General features: G+C 30.3%; 1 pseudogene; it reads right to left on the bottom strand.

The window, feature by feature from the left end:
• Positions 1-865: 865 nt before the first annotated feature.
• LOC149264512 (phospholipase A1-Igamma1, chloroplastic pseudogene) lies at positions 866-2835 on the bottom strand (annotated as a pseudogene).
• Positions 2836-9758: the final 6923 nt, after the last annotated feature.

The following is a 9758-nucleotide window of genomic DNA, read 5'->3' as shown; positions in this document are numbered from 1 at the left end:
ATTAATAATTCATTTAATTTGTTATAATAATGTAATTATTATTATTATATTATCCTAATATATTATGATATTTCTATAATATAATAATTAATATTAAAAATTATTAGTATAATTATAATTATTATCATAATTATAATATAATATTTATTTTTATAAATATATTATTATATATTATTATTATTAAACGTTATATTATATTAATAATATAATAATTATAATATTATTATTCATCATAATAATAATAATTATTATTATTATTATTATTATTATTACTATTATGATGATGATAATAATAGAGAGTTTTCCGTTAAGGTTTGATCATTTTTATCTAGTTGAAATTGAAAAAAAGTCTAATAAGCTAAATAGGAATGATGAACAAAAGATTAATAATTCTCCTCCACTATGGGGTGTATCCCTTTCTTTTTCTTTTTTATTATATTTTTAACTTATTCATTTTATTCCATAATATTTCACGATCTTTGTAGCCTTATATTTTCTTTCATAAACTTTTCACTTTCTATTATTGATTTTTTCATTTTTATAAATAAATATTCTTTTCCTTTTCTATTATTTGTTTTTTAATTATATATTAATTTTAAATTTTGATTTTTTCATTTTTATAAATAAATATTCTTTTCCTTTTCTATTATTTGTTTTGTAATTATATATTAATTTTAAATTTTAAGTTTTGTATTTTTATTATTTTCTTTTCTAAAGTTTTAAATAATTTTTTTATTTTGTTACCTATATGTTGAATTAATTTATATATATATATAATTTTACAGTAAGAACACATCCCCTCTACTAAAATAAGGAAACAAAAAAATTAATGACATGGCAAACACGTAGATTTTGTATCTTGATGTTAGAGGTAAAAAATGTTTTAAATTGTTTTTAACACCACTGGGCATTACACTACGCTGATAATCGATAGCTATTAGTACACTCTATTTCTTTTAGTGTATCGTTTCATGGTAGTTGTTTCAAGTCAAACTGCACACTCTGATTGTATTGGGCATTGGTTCTGGTTCTGCAGCGTGTTCCCTCTCCGGGCGGGCTAACTCCTTAGATCTATCTCCTCCTGCTCATCCGTATCTGTATGGGGTTCCTCAATGTATCTGATTCTCTCAGGCTGGACCCACCTGCCCTCCGAGTTCTTGATCAGTCCTTTGTTTGCGTCCTGCCACCAGAAGGGAGGGACCATGTGGTGCTCCTTGAGAAAATCGCACGACTTATTTACCAGAGCCGGATCTCGCCTCGACGTCAGATAGAAGCGTTCACCCTGCCCATGGTATCCGTCCAGGAGGTGTAGATGGGCCTCCAGATTATGAAAGCAGGAGAGGTCGTTTGTGGGCTTTAAGAAAGGAGAATCCGTGTGATCTAGAGCCAGCTCCACCCCGACATGACAGTACCTCCACGGAAGCTTATCCACCCACTGTTGCATCATCTGCAGCTTTTCATTGAACAGAATCCCGGGGACCTTAGGCACGCTGTCGTGCACATTCACCACTCTCAGAAATTTGAGCCCCAGCTCTTCGCACAGATCCTTGAAAGCAGCGTTGCCCACCCTCGGCCCCGCGAACGAGAACACCGTTATGGGAGTCGACTCCGCCTCATCGTCGCTCTCCGATTGGTTCAATCCCATTTCTGCGATGTCGTATGCACTCAGCATTGCCAGCGCACTCCCCAGGCTGTGACCCGTGATCGTTATGCTCAGTTTCTCGCCTCTGTATTTCTGCAGCAGACGCCTGAGCTCCGACAGGACTTGATCTCGCGCGCTGCTTTTACAAAACCGGCAGTCGCTTTCCGTGGCCGTGTAGAGATTCAGGAACCCCGCCTCGACCTTCACGTCAGGATGGGGATGCACTTTGTTCAATGTCGCAGGCCTCAGATAATCCATGAGGTCCGCAATCCACTCCAGATTCGTCACTGTTCCTCTCCACGCGATCACGATATCCCGCCTCCCGATCCTCTTGATCTCGTCCTCGTCTGTGGCCACGGCTATGAAGCCCATCCAGTTGGCGTGAGTGCTCCACAGCTTCTGTACTCTGGGTCTTTGGAATAACCCTGGCAGATTGATGTTGGAAGTGGCATAGAGATACTTGGTGACTTCATAACCGTAATCCGACATTCCAACGCTTTGGAAGAGGTCCCTGCGGTTATACTTGCAGCTACCGCAGTACTTGGAGAAGGGATCGAAGTCGAAAGCATCATAAGAGGCCTGGGCGAATTCGCCATACCTGATGATCTCATTTCGCAATATGTCGTCCATGGGATCAAGCAGCCCTTCCCAGTTGTTCGCACCCTGAATTTCCCTCCATATGTCCGCTACTTTCTTCTTGGGCTTCGACGCCTCCAACACATTTGGCTCCGTTTTCTCAAGGAAGTCGAGCATGGTCGGCAGGGTTTGCGCCTCTCCGCTTGTGATAGGCGGTGCCCCTTCTTTTACGGCCGTCAGAGGACGGACGCAATTAGAGGGTTTCTTGTCCCCATTATTCCACTGCTGACCCTCCCACATTAATTTCCGCCGGTGCGACACAGAGAGGGCGTAGCGGAAGTTGGAGAAGTGAGAAGCAGAGATAGGCGCAGTGGCAGAAGGTAAAGGGAAAGAGGGCTTGAGCATTGCTGGGGAAATCATGGTTTCCAAAGACTAATTGCCAATTATGGTGATGAAAGAGTAGCAGAAAATGGGTCGACTAGGTGTAGTATCGCAGATCTGTGCAACGATGGGTCGACTTGGAGTAGTGTCGCAGATGTGTGCCGCGATGGTTCGACTTGGAGTAGTGTCACAGATCTGTAAAACAATGGGTCGAGTTGGAGTTGGGTTATAAGTGATAATTTATAGTTGTAGATCAGATGCAAATGACCGCACGTGAATTGCGTTGCACTCAAAGTTTTCACATTCGGCGTTCCTTCGCTTCACATGGCTGGAAATTAAAGCAGATGGGAAATTCCAATGGAACTTCCTCTAATGTTTTGAAAGAGCAATAAAACAGACCAGAATTCGACAGCGCTCACGGGTCAAACTTTTCCTCTATGACGTAAGTAGAGTTAGCGTCTCTTATCAAAAGTGCGTGAATTTGAGGGTAAGCGAATTCCTTAAACTTTTCCTCTATGACGTAAGTAGAGTTAGCGTCTTTTATCAAAAGCGCGTGAATTTGAGGGTAAGCGAATTCCTTAACAGTCAGTCTACCTGTGACTATATAGCGTACACATACACAGTGTACTGCCTGTGACTATAACATACACCCCACAATTTTATAGCCGTAGTCTTTAACGCGACTTTTTGAAAGCTTTTCCGGCGATTTTTTCCGGTGAAAATCCGGCAGTGATTTATTGAAATCGAAGTTTGATAACTAGTTTCTGCACAATGAAAGTGTCCCAGGGTTTTTCAGGGTGCTGAATCCGAATATGCAGTTAAAAAACCATTTTAACTGCAACAAATCATGATTTCATCTCAATTTCTTCCGCCGGATTCCGTCACCGGAATCTCAAAAAGTCGCATTATAGACAACTCCAATTTTATATAGGTCTAAAATCCCGTAAAATCACAATTTTATAGAGGTACTAAATTTATTTATGTATTCAAATATATATTTTAAATAATAAAAAATCCCAATTTTATATAAAAATTTTAAATAATAAAAAATTACAATTTTATACAAAATTTTATTATCGCTAAACAATAGATTAAACAGTGTTTATCTTTTCCATTTAAATTTAAAAATTTCATATAATTATTTTTACATATATAAGCAAAAACATATTAACATTTTCTTTTAATCTCAATTTTCTATATTTAATAAGAAAATTATATATATCTATATATATATATATATATATATAAAACAGAGTCCACCTTTTTTTTAATTTAACATCTTAATTTATGAAATGTATTAATTTAATAATAAAAACGACACAAACATTTTCATAATTTTATTTGTAATTTTTATATAAATGGAACTCTCCATACAATCTACAATGAATAGATTCCAACATTTTATGTTGATTATCAATTGATTTAAAAAAAAACACAAATATTAAATCAACCTTCCTTAATTTTAATACTACAAATTATAAATAAAAATAAAAACAAAAATTTTATTATATATATATATATATATATTTATTTATTGGGCATTTGGATTGTGCAAATAAACAATTGAAATTTACAACTCTAACAAACTTCTACCATATTTTTAGACAAAATTAATAAAAACTTAAACATGAAAACAAATCGCAATGTAAAATAGTACGATTTCTTGAAATGTTTTACTCATAAAACTTTATTTTTTCAAAAGTTTAAAATACCTTTAATAAATTCATAGTTGAGATTAAACATTGTATTTAATATAGGCATTGAAATGTTTTATTTATGCACATTCTCCACAATATTATTATTTTTTGTTATTAATATATTTTAAGTGCAACTCAATACTACTTAATTTTTCATGTGAAAATATTTTATTTATAACCCACTCGATTTTTTTTATTATTATTCATAATTGTCCATGCTGCATATCAATTTTATATTAAAAATTAAATGAATTACACATTTCCTTCTTATTATAAAATCACTAAATTTTTTTAGTTTCAAATATTAAAATATTATATTATTATTAACAAACATATACACAAAAAACTTTTTGTTTTTATATATACATACATAAATAAATTAACATGGATATTCATATAGTTTGTACAAGTTCTACAATGAAATATTTTTTAAATATATATGAAATAGGCATCTTTCTCACATAAAAAAAACTTGAAAATACAATTTTTTTTTTCTTTTTTTTTTTTCATTTTAAATAACAATATCTTTCTCAAAAGTCTATATAAAATTAAGTTATCTCTTATGAATATTGATATATTTTATTTATAATAAAAAGTAAAAATGAAATATTTTTACCACATCTTATTTGGTTATAATACTTTTAATTACAACTATTCAAATATGTATATATATATTTTTATTTATAGCAGACATTTGTTATTTTATTTAGATAATATTTTATTTTTATTATAAAACAACACATTTTAATTTGAGGTTGAGCATAAATCCAATAACCTTTCTTTGATATTAAAATATAAAAAATAAGTTTATATATAATAATAAAAAAGACATATGCAAATTAGCTATTGAACACAAATAAAATAAAATATTTGCTTTATAATGTGTTATAGAATGCATATATATATATATATATATATATATATATATATATATATATATATATATACGAATTAGCTATTCAACACAAATAAAATAAAATATTTGCTTTATAATGTGTTATAGAATGCACCTATATATGTGTGTGTGGGGGATATAATTGTGGGATGCCTTACTAATGAGGCCCATCCTCAACCAATAATACTAATAAGACTTATCTATTTTTTTCCTTCTCATAAATTTAAAGAGATTTATTTCTTTACTCTCTTTATATATATATATATATATACACCAACAAAAAAAAATAATTTACTCTATATAAATTAGATAATGCCTATCCCTTTCACTAAAAATTAAAAATTTCATATAATGTTTTTCCACTATAATATTTTTTGTTAGAAAATTTTTAAAAATATATACAATTAATTTTAAATCTCAACATTATATATTTATTAAGAAAATTAAAACTCTAAGTATTTATGTCATATATATATATATAAAATTTATGACATAAATTTATCATAAATCTATATTTGCGTAATATTTTTTTCCTAATGTAAAAATTTAATAGCTTTGTTTAACGTATTAATTCAATAATATTGTATTTTTATAACTATTTGATATATATATTTTGGATGGAAACATTTTACTATATAATTATGTGTAATGTGTTAATATTTTTTTTGACTTTTAATATTATTCTTCAGATTTATTAATCTCTTGGATTCACAATATTATTCCCTAATATGTATAATAATATGTTAAGGTTTATAATATTAGGGTTTATAATATTATTCTTAGGGTAGGTGTATTAATTATAGGGTTTATAATATTAATCTTGTGGTTTAATATTTGTATTGGGTTTTTAATATTAATAATTTGACTTTTTATCATTAATCCATTGGATTTATTGATCCTTTGGGTTTATAATATTTATCCTAGGGTTTATAATCCCTTTGGTTTGAAATATTAATAATATCGTTGGTTTATAATATTAATCACTAATATGTATAATAATATATTATGATTTATAAAATTAAAGTCTATATAAAATTAAGTTATCTCTTATGAATATTGATATATTTTATTTATAATAAAAAGTAAAAATGAAATATTTTTACCACATCTTATTTGGTTATAATACTTTTAATTACAATTATTCAAATATGTATATATTTTTTTATTTACAGTAAACATTTGTTATTTTATTTAGATAATATTTTATTTTATTATAAAACAACACATTTTAATTTGAGGTTGAGCATAAATCCAATCACCCATTTCTTTGATATTAAAATATAGAAAATAAGTTTCTATATAATAATAAAAAAGACATATGCAAATTAGGTATTGAACACAAATAAAATAAAACATTTACTTTATAATGTGTTATAGAATGCATCTCTATATATATAAATAATAATTATAATATTTTGTATACAGTATGTTATTAATTTTATATAAACAAAATATTACTTATTAAAATAATTTATTAAGATATCATGTAATGGAAAACTGATAATAATTATAATATTTTGTATACAGTATGTTATTAATTTTATATAAACAAAATATTACTTATTAAAATAATTTATTAAGATATCATGTAATGGAAAACTGATTAATAAATTGAAATTTGGATTGTTTAGTCCTATACATCGACAGGTAATCTCAGCTAATAGACAAGTCTTTATAATGAGCATAAGTATTCCCACCAAACACGTTAATGTAATGCCTGTAACACAAATATCAATTACTTAATAAGAAAAAGGGTATCATAATGGACATATATATAGATATAATTATAATTATGCTAATTTAATAAAGAAAGATTATATATATATATATATATATAATTTTTTAAATATGCTTAATTTAATAAAAAAATATTATAGCCCAGGCCTCTTTGGATTGACTCTATATATATATATATATAACTGCTCCTTGCAAAATATAATTTTGCTATCCTTAAGTTAAACATGTACATATTAATTTTTACTAATTTAATATAATTTTGTTTTCTCAGATTTTATGCTTTGTGATTTATGGTATAATATTTCTCTGATTTATATATTAGTAAGTTGTTCTTGGGCCATCGTGGTCATGATGATGAACCTAGATCTAGATTCGAAATAGGTCGATCCTTTGTTCTCTATGTTATTTTTCCAAAAAATCTGAGCATTATAATTTTGTTTTCCTTAAATTAAAAATATTTTTATTTTTTGTGTTTTATTTGATACATGATAATTTTCAAAATTTGAGATTAAAATTTTACCTAATTCTTATTTTTTATATTTACTTTATTTGATTTTTATTTAAACAATATATAAACAAAATTTGAAATTCTTAACATAATTTAAAATTACTAAATTATGTAAACTAAATTTATTTTTATATTATAAGGTTAACTAAAATTACTAAAATTAATATGACTTAAGCAAAGTCTTTTTGTAGAAATCATAGAAGAAAATTTTTTGGCCAACACTTTTGAACTAACAAGTTAAAGGTTATAAAAAATCACCCAATAAAATAATACAATAATATAAAATAACAAATTTCTCTTTCATTAAATTATAGACCATAAACCATTTCTCATTACAATTTTAAAAATATAAAAAACGTTATAATAATTTAAAAAATATAAAAGTCTTTATATTAATTTTCAATAGGATTTAAATCATTTATAAGATAGATAAATCTTTATATTGGTCTATATTTCAATTTTATATATTTATGAAGAAAATTAAACTCTACCTATTATTTATTTCTATATATGAAACTATAACATAATTTATAATTACATAAATTTATTATAATTTTAGATGTATGTAACATTAAAAAGATTTAAATTTTATAAAATTGGCCTATTTTTTCTGTGGACTTTCGAAATTGCGTTCTCTGCAAGTATGGCTGCACTTCCCTCTGAGGGCCGACGAACGCGCAGTCAGGGACTGCCTCTGGGGATGCAGGCCGAGGATGAAGGTCTGCGCTATATCCCTATAGACCTCTCTGAGGACTCTGCAGATTTGGGTGACCCCGCAGGAGAGAGGTCTGGAGTTGCATCTCGCCGAATGCCTACGGGTGGCAAGGTTGGCAAGTGGTTGCGGCGGACTGAGGTTGGAGCGGCTGAAGATGTAGATGAAGAAGATAGTAGGCCTGAGGATGTTGATGCCGAAGTAGTCCGTGGTGGGCGCGGGCGCGGCAGAGGTCGGAAGGGACGAGGTAGGGGCCGAGGAAGGGGTCGTGGTCCTGGCCGGGAGGAAGGAGATAGTGCAGGGATTCCGGGACGGGGGCGAGGAAAGAGGGATATCCAGCGAAGACTGGCGGAGGCAGAGCGTGCCTATCTGCATGATACTCATCCAAAAATTCGGCGGATTGTCGACCATCTTGAGGAGGAGGCCCTGCAGGAGCAATCCGATCCGGAGATGGAGGATTGGGAGCTTTATCTCCCTGACCCCGGCCACACCAGGGGGAGAATGTCGCTGTATAAGCAGTCCCTTCATGTTTATTGGGGTCTTAAGCGTCTGCTTGCCAAGTCCATGGAACAGGTAGCAGCAGAGATGGTGGACATTGCCCAAGGCAATCTGCAAAAAGAACTGAAGAACCTCGAGTTTACTCTTATGATGCAGGATAGGAAGCTGGATAAGTTGACTCGGCTCATTCGCGTTGCAGGCATTGTCAAGGTGGATCCGGATCTTCTGCAGGAAGATAAGACGCAGTAGCCTGTTCTTACTTTTTGCAATCTTAGTGTAGTTTTTCTAAGCATCGTTTTGATATGGCTGAACTGTAGTATTTTACTTCTTTCTCAGACACGTAGTTTACATACTTACCTTTGAAGTTTGCCTGGTTTCCCTTCGGGGCAGGTGTGGACATGGCTGAATTTAGGTGTTTTTGCTGGGTTTCCCTTCGGGGCAGTTGTGGACATGGATGTTTTTTGGTGTTTTCCCTGGTTTCCCTTCGGGGCAGGGTCACTGTTTTTCATTGTACATAGTTTTCGCGATTTATATATTAAAGAATCATACATTAGCCTACAAAAAAAAAATAAAAAAAAAAATCAATGGCTTAATTTTATATAATGTATTAATCTAATAATATTATATCTCTCTAACTATGTGTCATATAACTATTTAGATATAAATATTTTACCAACTATTTCGATATAAATATCTTACCACTTAATTGTATATAATGTAATAATTTAACACTTAATTGTATATAATGTAATAATTTAAGGGAAAAAATTATATTTTTAAAATTTGATGTTTTTAATATTTAATACATATAAATTTAATATGGATTTATGTTAGTTTATGTTTTTTTTTTGGATGTTATGATATATATTTTTAGTTTGTTTCTCAAGTTGTTTGTGTTTTTTTAGATTTACACTGTGGTTTTTAAACTTGACTTTAACATGTCTCATTGCAACCCATGGGCATCTAAGCTCTCATAGTCATTTTGGGATGACCAACCCTAAGTTGAATGGATTTTAGCATTTCTCCTCTCCTAGTACCAGTACCAGTGCAACAACCAACATGTGTGAGATATTATTCTCGGTCGCTTTACTAATGAGGCCCATCCTCAACCA

This window comes from Pinus tabuliformis, chromosome 6 (assembly GCF_031772625.1).
Source record: "Pinus tabuliformis cultivar Carrire ecotype Pingquan chromosome 6, CPIR1, whole genome shotgun sequence".
Taxonomy (NCBI): domain Eukaryota; kingdom Viridiplantae; phylum Streptophyta; class Pinopsida; order Pinales; family Pinaceae; genus Pinus; species Pinus tabuliformis.
This window is presented reverse-complemented; position numbering and strand designations above follow the sequence as displayed.